The sequence below is a fragment of the Bos grunniens genome, chromosome 4 (genome assembly GCF_055505025.1).
Source record: "Bos grunniens cultivar Pamir isolate PY7600 chromosome 4, Bosgru_T2T1.0, whole genome shotgun sequence".
Classification (NCBI taxonomy): domain Eukaryota; kingdom Metazoa; phylum Chordata; class Mammalia; order Artiodactyla; family Bovidae; genus Bos; species Bos grunniens.
In genome coordinates, this window is record NC_141168.1 from 39,348,411 (window position 1) to 39,362,473 (window position 14,063).

The window sequence follows — 14,063 nt, forward strand, 5'->3', positions numbered from 1 at the left end:
AACTATTAATTAGGGATATAGTATTAAAAATTATTCTTAAAATATAAAGTTATAGTGATAGCATTTATGAGAATAATTGATAATATTTTCAGCTTTTATTAATTCATCCACCAAATATATTTACTGCAAGTCTGTGATCCCCCAGGCAGTATTCTAAGGTTCCGAGATACAGCAGTGAGTAACACATATTCATGCTCTACAGCAGATTTACATTCTAGGTTAGGGAGATATTAAATAAGTAAACAGATTCTCTTTTGTGTTTTGTTTTTTTTGTAGTTGAGTCTAGAGACAAATAGGACAAGGGAGATGAGGGAAGGATAGTCTGTTTTATACTGGGAGGTGAGACAAGGCTTCATTGATAATGGGAACATTTAAGCAGAGACTTGAATGAAATAAAGGAGTGAATCATATAGATGTTGGCAGTGAGGGTTTCAGGCAAAGGGACCAGCAAGTGCAAAGGACCTGAGCTGAGACTGCATTGGGCATATTTGAGGGCCTGCAAGGAGGGCCGAAACAGTAAATGAAGGAAAATGTAACAGAAAGAAAATAAGAGACACGGTGGCTAGTAAAGACTTGTGGACTGCTCTTAAAGAATTAGGCTTTTACTTTGAGTGAGTTTGTAAGATAATAGAGAGTTTTAAGCAGAGGAATGGTACAATCTGATGTATTTTTAAAAGGATCACTCTAGCTACTATGTTGAGAATAGATTGTTGAGTGCAGGGTAGAAGTGGAAGAATAGTTATGAAACTATTGAAATAGTCCAGACTAAAGATGATGGGGACTTGAATTAGGAATTAGGGTGATAGCGAGCTAGTTGAAAAGTGATAGAATTCTGAAGGTTTTTGAGAAAAGTAGATAAGGTTCTCAGATGGATGGGATGCATCAGAGAAAGACTGGAGTTAAAGATGACTCTAAGGTTTTGGCCTGAGCAATCAGAAAAATTGCTGTTTACAGAGTTGAATGAGACTGCGGAAAGATGTTTTGGTGGGGAGAATGTCAAGAGTTTGGATTTGGAATGTCAAGAGTCTAGCTTGAGATCGCTATAGGTATCTAAGAGGAGATGTAGGGTAATTGCTTGGATCGAATTGTCAGGAGATGTAAAATTTTATAGTTATGAACAAATACATCGTATTTGAAACCTGTGTTTGATCATTTATAGAGTGAGTGTAGACAGAAAAAGGAGAGTGTGAGTGTGTGAGCCTGATGCATTCCAAGTAGTAGATGTTTAGGAGATAATGATGAGACAGTGAAGGAGGTTGTGAAGGAATTTTCAATGAGGTAGGAGGAGAACCTCCAGAGGTAAAGGGAGGAAAGCATTTATTTTCATAGATGGTTTAGGCAGAAAAACATAAAACATAAAGCATAAAGAATATATGAACCTGAATTACTTGCATCTTCTAGATTCACCATGCTCGCCCTCATGGCAAAACATTTACATACGATGTTTCCATTGCTTGAAACCCTGATCCTCTGCCACACCCAGTGACTCTCTCTTTGCCCTTTAGATCTCACCTTGGTTGTCCTTGCTTCTGTGCAGACATTTTTTCTTGATCCCTGAAGGTTGGGTTGACTGTTGTTGATCATATTTTGTATTTGCCACTTTTCTTGTCTGTCTCATCCACTATCCTGCAGGCTTTTGTTCTTTTCTTTTATTAAAAAAAATATTTATTTATTTGACTACACCAGGTCTTACTTGTGGCTTGCAGGGTCTTCGATCTCTGTTGTGGCATGCAGGATCATAGCTGAGATATGTGGGATCTAGTTCCATGACCAGAGATCCAGCCTGGGCCCCCTACACTGGGAGCGCAGAGTCTTAGCCATTGGACCATCAGGGAAGTCCCTGTCGGCTCTTGTTCTATTCTCAGTTCCACACACAGTGCAGAGCACATGGTGGGGAGTTTCTTAAATCAATGAATGAATAATCGTAACTTGACTGAAGAGTTTTTAATAGTTGCAATTTTTTTAGAGTACCACTTTTCAGGGTAAGTGGTAAAAGTTATGTTTACATTTTCCAAGGACACTTTCAGAGGATAGCCTGGGCTTAGGGCATTGTTGGCCTAGTCTGTTATTTCTTATATAATTTGTCCATAGCACTATATAATGATCATTAATTTAAAGTACCTAAAGAGTCTAACCCCGGAGGAGGAAATGGCAACCCACTCCAGTATTCTTGCCTGGAAAATCCCATGGACAGAGGAGCCTGGTGGGCTACAGACTGTAGTGTTGCAAAGAGTCAGACAAGACTGAGTGACTGAGCACACACATACAGGGTCTACACCATGAAGTAAATATTCAGTTGCTGTTAGGTCACTATGCCTTAGATTATTTCCTAAGACAGAAAAGTGAAAGTGAAAGTCTCTCAGTTGTGGCCGACTCTTTGTGACACTGGAGACTATACAGTCCGTGGAATTTTCCAGGCCAGAATACTGGAATGGGTAGCCTTTCCTTTCTCCAGGGGATCTTCCCAACCCAGGGATTGAACCCAGGTCTCCTGCATTGCAGGCAGATGCTTTACCAGCTGAGCCACAAGAGAAACCCCAAAATACTGAAATGGCTAGCCTATCCCGTCTCCAGCGGATCTTCCCAACCCAGGAATCGAACTGGGGTCTTCTGCATTGCAGGCGGATTTTTTACCAACTGAGCTATCAAAGGAAACTAGTATATTAAAAACATATTTAAAAAAAGAACCAAGCAAACTTTACTTCTTATATTTCAGTAAATTTATCTTAAAATTAATACCTATCTGAAAATCTTGTTTCACTGTAAAAGCTGCAAAAATGTTATTTTAAAAATATTTATTACTTGTAAAATTATAATAACCGAAATACCCCTATTTCTCTTCATTCGGTTAATTGATATAATACTTTGACTAGGACATATTACTTCAGTATGAAGTGTGCTTTTCATGGTAAATTATCTTATGTGGTGGTATTTTTATATAAAATAAACATAATTGCAACATTTGGCTGATTGTTATTTTAGATAGGATGAACAGCCCGGTGCCATTAACTTCTCTTCTGACTCAGCACTAGGGATAGGTTCTGTTCATAGCAGATCTTTGCCACTACATCTGACTCTTTTTCAGATGTACTATTATATAGATGTACTATTATATAGACGTGTAATCACACTTTTGTTTTTTGTATATCAATACTTATATGAGTGACAGGGTGAGATTTTTCCTTAGACTCTCACAATACAATGGACAGGTTGAGGTCTAAAATATTAAATAGGTGAACTATTATCCGAATTACCCTACTGCTGTAAAAATTCTGCATAACTACCAAATGCAAAATCTCACATGACAGTAAGTGTTTATTTCTCCTTCTTGTGAATGTGGGTTGGCTGGAATTCAGTTCATCTAGACTTGTTAGGTTGGGTTCCAAGTTGCAGGTCTGCTCCGCACATGTCTTAGACTCCTTACACGAGTGGCTACCAAGTGCAAGTTCTCCTCATGGGGAAAGAGCACAAGAGAACAAAATCTCACAAGCACATTTAAGGCCTCTCTCTGCTCATGTCACTCCTGCTAATATTCCTTTGATCAAGGCAAGTCATCTGGCCAAACCTAACACCAACAGGTGGTTCAGTGTACTATTCCAGTGACAGGAACTACAAAGTCACATTGAAAAGGGCCTGGAATCTGGGAAGGGTGAAGATTGAGAATAATAAAATATTTCATCACATCACCCAGCTAAATAAAATGTTAATCCCTTTGGAAAGCCTCACACCTCCCCAAAGTTTCACAGCTGTATCTAACTATGGTTAGAATCAAAAGTTCTTCTGGGCTTGGTTTTGTGACTGGGGAATTTCTCGATTTTCTTCCAGTTCTCAGATCCTGTATTAACATTTTAGTGTGGTAAAGGGCCTTGGAGATAGATGATATAATCCAGTGCGTGCTAAGTCACTTCAGTCATGTCTGACTCTTTGCGACCCCATGTGCTGTATAGCCCACCAAGTTCCTCTGTCCATGGGATTTTCCAGGCAAGAATACTGGAGTGGGTTGCCATTTCCTCCTTCAGGGGTCTTCCCAACCCAGGGATTGAACCGTGTCTCCTGTGGCTCCTGCACTACAGACGGGTTCTTTATTGTTGAGCCACTGGGAAGCCTGATACAGTTTAGTGGTTCTCAGCTAAGGGGAGAATGGGAGTATCATGCTTTTTGCTAACAGGGATGGGGTGTGAAGGGGTGGTGTGGAGAGGCAGGTGTGGTCTGAAAAAGCAGCTCTCCTGATTCTATAATCCTCTCCCCATCTCCTGACAGTCAGTAGAAAAACATTCACATAGCTCATTCTCTTTTATTTCCTGATAAGGAAACAGATCCAGAATACCTAAGGGACCTAAGGTCACACAGCTATTTAACGGAAAATGGGTTTAAAACTCAGGCTCCTTGACTTAGGGTTAAGTGCTTCTATGCTTTTTCTGTTTAGACACACATCATTGTTAAGTGATGACATGGACTTTGTGACTACAAGACACTGAGCAGCTCTACTTGAGATTATATATTTTTGTTATTCTCTTTCATGTGTTGTTGATCATATTTGCACTGGTGGAAGTCATGAACAAATCTGCTCATCAGGGAGTTGAAATTTCAACAGATTCTTTTGGAAGCAACCCTCCTTTGTGAGTCATGAGTTTGTGTGTATATAAAGCAAGGGCCATTTCTCTCTCTTTTTTTTAGAAGTTTGATATTCTTGGTAATAAATGTTTGTTTTTTATTTTTTAATAAGACTGATTAGATCAGTCTAAAGTTGCACATGTTATTATTGGGATCCTGGACTTGCCTGATGTTTCCCAGCAGTATTGATGTCTTGTCAGTGCTTTCCAAGCACAAATAATCTGTTCTCACTCACATGTTGGCCTTCTTACTGATGAGAGTAATCTTAGAATGGCCGGGAGATTTACTGTAATGCATTCTGACAGTTGTGTGGTTGAGACTGCCTCAGTCTGTGAAATCTGGTCTGCAGGACAAAAATGCTGGACTGATCACAGGGGAGGAAGGACCTGATTATTTTTATTAGCATGGTCCTCTTAACATTTCAGAAGAAGCTGCATGTGAACATTAGGGGGCAGTGTTTAAAAAGCTATAATTCAGCAGAAATCCCTTTTTGAGAAAACTGTAGTGTTGCCTGTGTACAACTGGGTAGAGAATCACTGAAAGGACATATCTGTATATTTTCAGAAGTATTTTTTTCCAAGGTGACCGTTCTCCACTTCTCTATACGTTTATAAGTATAATGATATTTTCCTTTGCAATTTATTTTTTTTTAGTATTGTGAAAATATATTTTTCTTTTAATTTTTAAATTGAAATGTAGCTGACATACAGTTTATATTACTTCCAAGTGTGCAACATAGTGGTTTTGTATTTTTACATTATGAAATTGATCACCACAATAAGTCTAGTAACCATCTGACATCATATAAAGTTATTGCAAGATTATTGCAATATTCTGATTTTATTCAATAGAACCTTCTATTCTTCTTAGTGAGTCAGCTAACAGTTTGCAAATTTTGTTTATCTTTTCAAAGAACCAGCTTTTAGTTTCACTGATCTTTTTTAATTGTCTTTTTGGTCTTTATTTCATTTATCCTCTCTGATCTTCCTTCTATGAACTTTGGGATTCATTTGTTCTTTTTCTAATTTTTTTAGGTGTAAGTTTAAATTGCTTGAGACTTTTCTGTTTCTTTTTTTTTTGAAGTGTATTTTTTTAATATAAATTTATTTATTTTAATTGGAGGCTAATTACTTTACAATATTGTATTGGTTTTGCCATACATCAACATGAATCTGCCATGTGTGTACACGTGTTCCTCATCCTGAACCCCCTCCCACCTCCCTCCCATCCCTCTGGGTCATCCCAGTGCACCAGCCCCGAGCATCCTGTATCATGCATTGAACCTGGACTGGCGATTTGTTTCACATATGATATTATACATGTTTCAATGCCATTCTCCCAAATCATCCCACCCTCGCCCTCTCCCACAGAGTCCAAAAGACTGTTCTATACATCTGTGTCTCTTTTCCTGTCTTGCATACAGGGTTATCGTTACCATCTTTCTAAATTCCATATATATGTGATAGTATACTGTATTGGTGTTTTTCTTTCTGGCTTACATCACTCTATATAATAGGCTCTAGTTTCATCCACCTCATTAGAACTGATTCAAATGTATTCTTTTTAATGGCTGACTAATACTCCATTGTGTATATGTACCACAGCTTTCTTATCCATTCATCTGCTGATGGACATCTAGGTTGCTTCCATATCCTGGCTATTATAAACAGTGCTGCGATGAACACTGGGGTACATGTGTCTCTTTCAATTCTGGTTTCCTCAGTGTGTATGCCCAGCAGTGGGATTGCTGGGTCATATGGCAGTTCTATTTCCAGTTTTTTAAGGAATCTCCACACTGTTCTCCATAGTGGGTGTACTAGTTTGCATTCTTACCAACAGTGTAAGAGGGTTCCCTTTTCTCCACACCCTCTCCATTGTTTATTGCTTGTAGACTTTTGGATCGCAGCCATTCTGACTGGCGTGAAATGGTACCTCATTGTGGTTTTGATTTGCATTTCTCTGATAATGAGTGATGTTGTGCATCTTTTCATGTGTTTGTTAGCCATCTGTATGTCTTCTTTGGAGAAATGTCTGTTTAGTTCTTTGGCCCATTTTTTGATTGGGTCGTTTATTTTTCTGGAATTGAGCCACAGGAGTTGCTTGTATATTTTTGAGATTAATTCTTTGTCAATTGCTTCATTTGCTATTATTTTCTCCCATTCTGAAGGCTGGGCAATTTAATCTTGAGTTTACCTTCTTTCCTTTGTATCTTCTGAGCATTAGTTACACAAATTTAGCAATAAGAATGCTCTCTACCACATTTTAAAGTATTTATTTTTTCTTCATGTTAACTTCACTGCTGTTTCTTTCTAAAAGGATAAACATTACATTATGTTATTGACTAGACTAATTTTGTAGTAGTAACATTGTATATACCCTTTAAATAAAATTTTCAATTTTCTTTTAAGAAAAGTTTTTTGCAAGGTACTTTTTTGATTTTTGAAAACAAGTTGCAACTCATGATATACAGAATAATGTTATTCATATACAGTTAAAATCATATAAAATATATCTTTCTTGGTACTTTACTCATATGTGATTAGAAGTATAAAGATATGCATGGTAATGAAAATTGTTTAAGAGAATGATTACCCCTGGGGGAGGGAGAGATGGGGCACAGGGAAGGGATGCGCATAGGACTTCAACCATATTTGTCAAATAAACCAACTGGCAGTGCATAAGTACTTATTATGTTATTTTATACCTTTTTATATTTGAAATAGCAATACCCAATGATTCAGAAATGCCCAAATAATTCCCTCCCTCCCTTCCTTTCTCATTCATTTCCTTTGTCTCCTCCCCACCCCCACCGCTTCATATATATTTCTTGAGTTTCCATGGATTTCTGTAGAGTGTACAGGGCAAACAATGCAGGTGTGGTTCATGCCTTTAAGGAGCTTACAGCCTCGTGTCAGAGACACTTCATAAACAAGTGAAAAAGGCAGTATATGTACCATCCAATTATGCTATTATGAAAGACTCAAACAGGGTACTGTGGTGGAAATTAATAGAGTAGGGGGTGCATAAGTAAATGAGAAGGTCAAGGAAAGCCTCTTTGGGGAGGTAACATTTAATAGACTTAAAGTATGAGAAGGAGCCAGCTATGCAAAGAGCCAGGGGATGAACGATTCAGGCAGAGAGAATACCATGTGCAGAGATAGAAAAGATCTAGCTATCTTTAAAGGCCTGAGAGAAAGCCAATGTGCCTAGAATACAAATAATGGGGAACAGCATGCTTGAGAAGGTACTGCATAGAGGTGTGCAAGTGCCAAGCAGACTGGAAGGGGTTTCCACAGTAGAGGGATATGATTCAAATTCCATCAAAAATCATCTTCAAAAGAGGTAGGAATCAAATACTGATGGACTCATGGAAGAACTTTATTATAAACATTGGTCTTGAAATAATGTTTATGTTTGAGAGAGTAACGATTAAGATAAAATTTTCTTTAGATTACTAAAGGCTCCCATGGTGTTTCAGAATCAATAACAGAGAATGATGAGCCCAAATGGATATGGCAAATCATCTAGCAACTGCATCCAACATTCATATCATGGCAACGATAATACAAAACAAAACACTGCTGCTCTTAGAGTCTTATGGAGTGAATTAGTCTGTGTGTCTATGTATATTCTCCTCTTTTTCTACATATTCACCACATAGCCATGTCTTTAAAAAAAGAATAATTAGAAGTCTGCCTGCACTCTAAACCCATAAAGGTTTTGAAGGGGAGAAAAACAAGAAGGAAAGGGAGGAAAACAGGGATGGAGGACAAAAATAGAGAAGGAGAAAAGATGAGAAGGAAGAAGGAAAGGAAGGAGGTAGGGAGGAAGAAATGAAATAAGGAAAGAAGAGACAAAATCAGAACTAAGTTTGATGGAGTAACAGTGGGCAAGTTTTTTTAACCTCTAAAAATAATAGTCCAGTTGAGTTCATGAAGCATCTTTCTAGATTGAAGAAACAATACAGAGATGACATTAAAAGGAGTCCTCATAGTCAAAGTAATTGGAAACTACTGGTCTAAATTATGAGTGTCTCTGCTGTTCCCCTTCTAACAGGACATATTTTTTCCCCCAGAATTTAGAGTGTTGTGATCATCTGTCCAACTTTATAGTCAGTGATCCCTAGCAAAAGTGTGGTTTAAGATATTTACCATTTCATACCAAACTCATTGTTTAAACAAACAATGACACCATCTCTGCAGGGGAAGAGAAACTTAGCACATAAATACAAGATTTCAAAATACAGCCTATAAAGTTAGGGACTGAGATAATATTTTGTCTGTAGACATGGACAGACTCCAGAAAGTGACTTTATGCCTTCACTGTATCCTCTAAGGGCGTAACCTTTTTATCTTTAAATACTTCTTTCTAGCCTTACACATGTAACAGATGTGTCATACAAGTTGGACTCAGTGGCATGTAAGCGGAAACTTTATTCTTTCCCTCCCTACCTCTGTAAACCTGCACTTCTAACTCATTTTCCTTGCTCATGGCCAAAATCCAGGAAAGTCCTACAGATTTTTTTCTGGTTATTTTACTTCAAGTATTAAAAGGTCCAGTCCAATCTAAAATCAAAACTTCAGACTTATGACTTTTCCCTTTCCCCAAGTTGGGCCTGACTTCCTGGAAACCTGAAGTGTGTGTGTGTGTGTGTGTATGTGTGTGTGTTGTGCATGCGCGTGTGTTTGTTGGAAGAGCATAGTCAGTTTCTTCATTCATCCATAATTCTTCTTTTCCCTGTTTCTAGCTGCTGTTTGTGATTCTTTCATTGTCAAGCTTCCGTAGGGAAGAGTAGGTTAATGGGTACGAAAGAACTGGTGCTTGGTGGGGGTAGTTGAACCCTGCATTGGGGGCCTACTGTGAACCTGAAGCTCAGTTGGTGGCTCTTTGTTCTGTGGGGAGCTTTGTAGGCTTCTCTTCAGTCCTTGACTTCTTGTGGTCTTCTGTATATAGAGTCTACCTGTTCAGGTCACTTTTTCCTATAGGCAGCCCTCATGGTAGAATTCCTTTTTTAATTTTTAAATTGAAGTATAATTGGTTTATGATGTTGTTAGTTTTAGGTGTACAGCAGAGTGATTTGATTAAATATATATGATTGGTATACATATTCAGATTCTTCTCCATTATAAGTTAGTACAAGATTTTGAGTATAGTTCCCAGTGTTGTATGGTAGGACTTTGTTGTTTATCCATTCTGTATATGAGTTTGCATCTGCTAATCCCAAACTCCCAATCCTTTTCTCCCTTACTCTCTCTGCCGTAGCAACCACAGTCTATTCTCATGTGAGTCTGTTTTTCAGATATGTGCATTTGTGTCATATTTTAGATTCCACATATAAGTGATATCATATGGTATTTGTCTCTCTCTTTCTGGCTTACTTCATTTAGTATGATAATCTCTAGGTCCACCTACTACTGCCGCTAAGTCACTTCAGTCGTGTCCGACTCTGTGCAACCCCATAGACGGAAGCCCACCAGGCTTCCCCGTTCCCTGGGATTCTCCAGGCAAGAACACTGGAGTGGGTTGCCATTTCCTTCTCCAGTGCATGAAAGTGAAAAGTGAAAGTGGAGTCGCTCAGTCATGTCCAACTCTTAGTGACCCCATGGACTGCAGCCTACCAGGCTCCTCACATGGCAATTCTATTTTTAGTTTTTTTGAGGACTCTCCATACTGTTCTCCTAATTGACTGTACCAATTTACATTTCCATCAACAGCATAGAAGGGTTCCCTTTTCTCCACACCCTTTCTAGCATTTGTTATTTGCAGGTTTTTTAGTGATGGCCATTCTGACTGGTGAGGTGATACCTCATTGTAGTTTTGATTTGCATTTTTAAAATAATTAGTGATGTTGAGCATCTTTTCATGTGCCTGTTGGTCATATGTATGACTGACAACTCTTTCTAAGGAAATTCTTGCTAAAGGTCTTATTACCTTTTCACCTTTTCCTCACATACCCTAAAGTGGATGATAAACTAAGAATGGCAAAACTGGTTTCATAGTCTTTTAGCTTGACCTGTGTTGGTGTTCTGGAACTTATGGCATTCTTTTTGGATTTGAAGCCTTAACTAAACTGAAGCAAGAGAGTTCTGTTTGAACATTCTTTAACTCAAAGTTTGTTGAATAAATATGTTTTTCAAGTAGTAAAAATAACACTAAGTAGGAAAAAACCCTAGATATCTGTCTTCAAAATTTTTAAGTATGAAAAGATACTATTCAGTAAGCTAAGAGTGTTTGGACTAATTTTATATGTATTTTAAATTATTTAGACCCAAATGAAAAAGTCAATCATTCCCATATTCGTTAGGTCTAAATAAATATCTTTTCCCAATAGCAAATACCAACTTAAAGCTGATACTGAATTGTTACTGGGTATAGGGAACATTATGATAATTTTCCTTGAGAATTCTTTGTGAAACCTTGGGATTAAGAAAATCTACTGAACTAGAACATAGATAAAATGATACCCCATTATGCTAAAGAGACAAAATCACTCTTCTTAAAAGTTTTCTGCTGGGTGTAATTAGGGATGTGCAGTGAGCACCATCTCATGACAGTTTTATATATATAAATATGTGTTTGAGCTTCTCCAGTTCTCAGACACTTCCATTTTCCTTGAACAGTTGATTGATAAAAGAGAAATCCATGATTTGAAAAGGAACTTGAACTTTTTTCTCAATGGTTTAAAATTCCAAAAGCAAAGAGATAGCCTGGACCTAGAAATATGGTATAAATCTAGGATCACTTAGTTTTACCTTTGCTCTCTGATTTCTAATGCATGGATCTATTGCTTCCCAGTTTAAAGAACCACTTGAGGCCAAAGACCAACAGAAAGAAGGGAAGACGATGACACTGTTAGTATCAAAGCAGCAGTTATTAAAAAAAAAAAACTTCATAGATCAAATGCTTCATAGATCATGCCAGATAAACATGCCAAGACTTAGCCACAATCTCGAAATCCTGTCATCAGAACTAAATTGTTTCCCTTTATGGTAATAGGTCTGGGATATAAACCCACAAATTAAACAAGCAATGCTAGATAGGAAGAAATGTTATACTTAAAAGGATGAAAAAAATGAATGTTAGATAAAATTTAGAGAGCATTTATTTCATGAATGCTAATGATTTTTTTTCATTCTTTGCACGGCCTTCTGAGCCAGCATTAGTGCAATACTACAACTTTCAGCCCTTATTTGAACCAGATTAACTTCACAAAAGTCAAAGTATATTGATTAAGTAACAGTCATGTACCCTGAAAGATAAGGGATGTTGATATTAATAGAATATCAGATTGTGGAATCAGTGAATCTGTTTTACAAATGACATAAAATTCATAAAAATACCAAAGTTTAAAAAAAAATTTGTAAATATTTGGTTATAAGAAAGACCGTCTGACAGTCTGATTAAAAAATGAGTCAAGGATGTGAATAGACATTTCTACAGAGAGAATATACACATTGCCAATGAGCACACGAAAAGATACTCAGCATTGCTAATTATTAGGGAAATACAAATCAAAACCACAATGAGACACCATCTCACACCCACTGGGAGGACTACTGTCACTACTAACACTGTTGGTAAGGATGTGGAGAAAGGGGAACCCTTGTGCACTGTTAGTGGTGATGTAAAATGGTGTAAGCCACGTTGGATGTTTCTCAAAAAATTAAACATAGAATTACTGTGTAATCTAGTGATTCCATTTTTGGTTATGTATCCAAAAGAATATAAAGCAGGTACTTGAACAGATATTTGCATCATGTTCTTAGTGGCATTATTCAAAAATAGTCAAAAGTGTCAAAAGGACACAACCTGTGTCCCTCAGTGGATGAATGGATAAATAAAATGTGGTATATATTCATTGGGATATTACTTAGCCTTAAAAAGCAAGGACATTTTGACAAATGCTACAACATAGAAGAACCTTGAAGATGTTATGCTAAGTGAAATAAGCCAGTCAGAAGAGGACAAATACTGTCCACTTACATGAGGTTCCTAGAGTAGTCAAATTCATAGAGAAAGAAAGTAGATGATGATTGTTAGGGGCTTGGCAGAAGGGAAAATGGGGACTTACTGTTTAATGGATGCAGATCATCAGTTTAGGAAGATGAAAAAGTTTTAGAAATGAATAGTAGTGATAGTTACACAACAATGTGGATGCCACTGTACCACACACTGAAAAATGGTTAAACTGGTAACTTTTATGTTATGTGTACTTTATCATGATTAAAAAACTTAAATGAAATAATGCATAGAAATAATGCATAAAATAATGCAAAGAAACAGAGGGAAAAAATTGAATGGAAAAGACTAGAGATCTTTCAAGAAAATTGGAACACCAAGGGAACATTTCATGCAAAGCTGGGCACAATAAAGGACAGAAACGATATGGACCTAACATGCTGCTGCTGCTGCTAAATCACTTTAGTCACGTCCGACTCTGTTCAGTTCAGTTCAGTTCAGTCGCTCAGTTCTGTCTGACTCTTTGCGACCCCATGAATAGCAGCATGCCAGGCCTCCCTGTCCATCACCAACTTCCGGAGTTCACTCAAACACACGTCCATCAAGTCGGTGATGCCATCCAGCCATCTCATCCTCTGTCGTCCCCTTTTCCTCCTGCCCCCAATCCCTCCCAGCATCAGCGTCTTTTCCAATGAATCAACTCTTCGCATGAGGTGGCCAAAGTACTGGAGTTTCAGCTTTAGCATCATTCTTTCGAAAGAAACCCCAGGGCTGATCTCCTTCAGAATGGACTGGTTGGATCTCCTTGAAGTCCAAGAGACTCTCAAGAATCTTCTCCAACACCACAGTTCAAAAGCATCAATTCTTCGGCGTTCAGCTTTCTTCACAGTCCAACTCTCACATCCATACATGACCACTGGAAAAACCATAGCCTGGACTAGATGGACCTTTGTTGGCAAAGTAATGTCTCTACTTTTGAATATGCTGTCTAGGTTGGTCATAACTTTCCTTCCAAGGAGTAAGCGTCTTTTAATTTCATGGCTGCAATCACCATCTGCAGTGATTTTGGAGACCCCAAAAATAAAGTCTGACACTGTTTCCACATTTCCCCATCTATTTGCTATAAAGTGATGGGACCAGATGTCTGACTCTGTGCGACCCCCTAAACGGCCGCCCACCAGGCTCCCCCATCCCTGGGATTCTCCAGGCAAGAACACTGGAGTGGGTTGCCATTTCCTTCTCCAATGCAGCAAAGTGAAAAGTGAAAGTGAAGTCACTCAGTCGTGTCCGACTCTTAGTGACCCCATGGACTGCAGCCTACCAGGCTCCTCCACCCATGGGATTTTCTAGGCAAGAGTACTGGAGTGGGTTGCCATTGCCTTCTCCAGGACCTAACATAAGCAGAAGAGATTAAGAAGAGGAGGCTAGAATACGTCTGTTGGATCATAGAGAAAGCAAGGGAATTCCAGAAAAACATCTGCTTCTGCTTC

The 14,063-nt window shown here is 38.1% G+C and overlaps 1 protein-coding gene across 29 annotated transcripts in view; it reads left to right on the forward strand.

Annotated features, from left to right (window-relative positions):
• Positions 1 to 14,063, forward strand: part of SUGCT (succinyl-CoA:glutarate-CoA transferase) — a 784,651-nt gene that overhangs the window by 32,181 nt on the left and 738,407 nt on the right. The window lies entirely within an intron of this gene.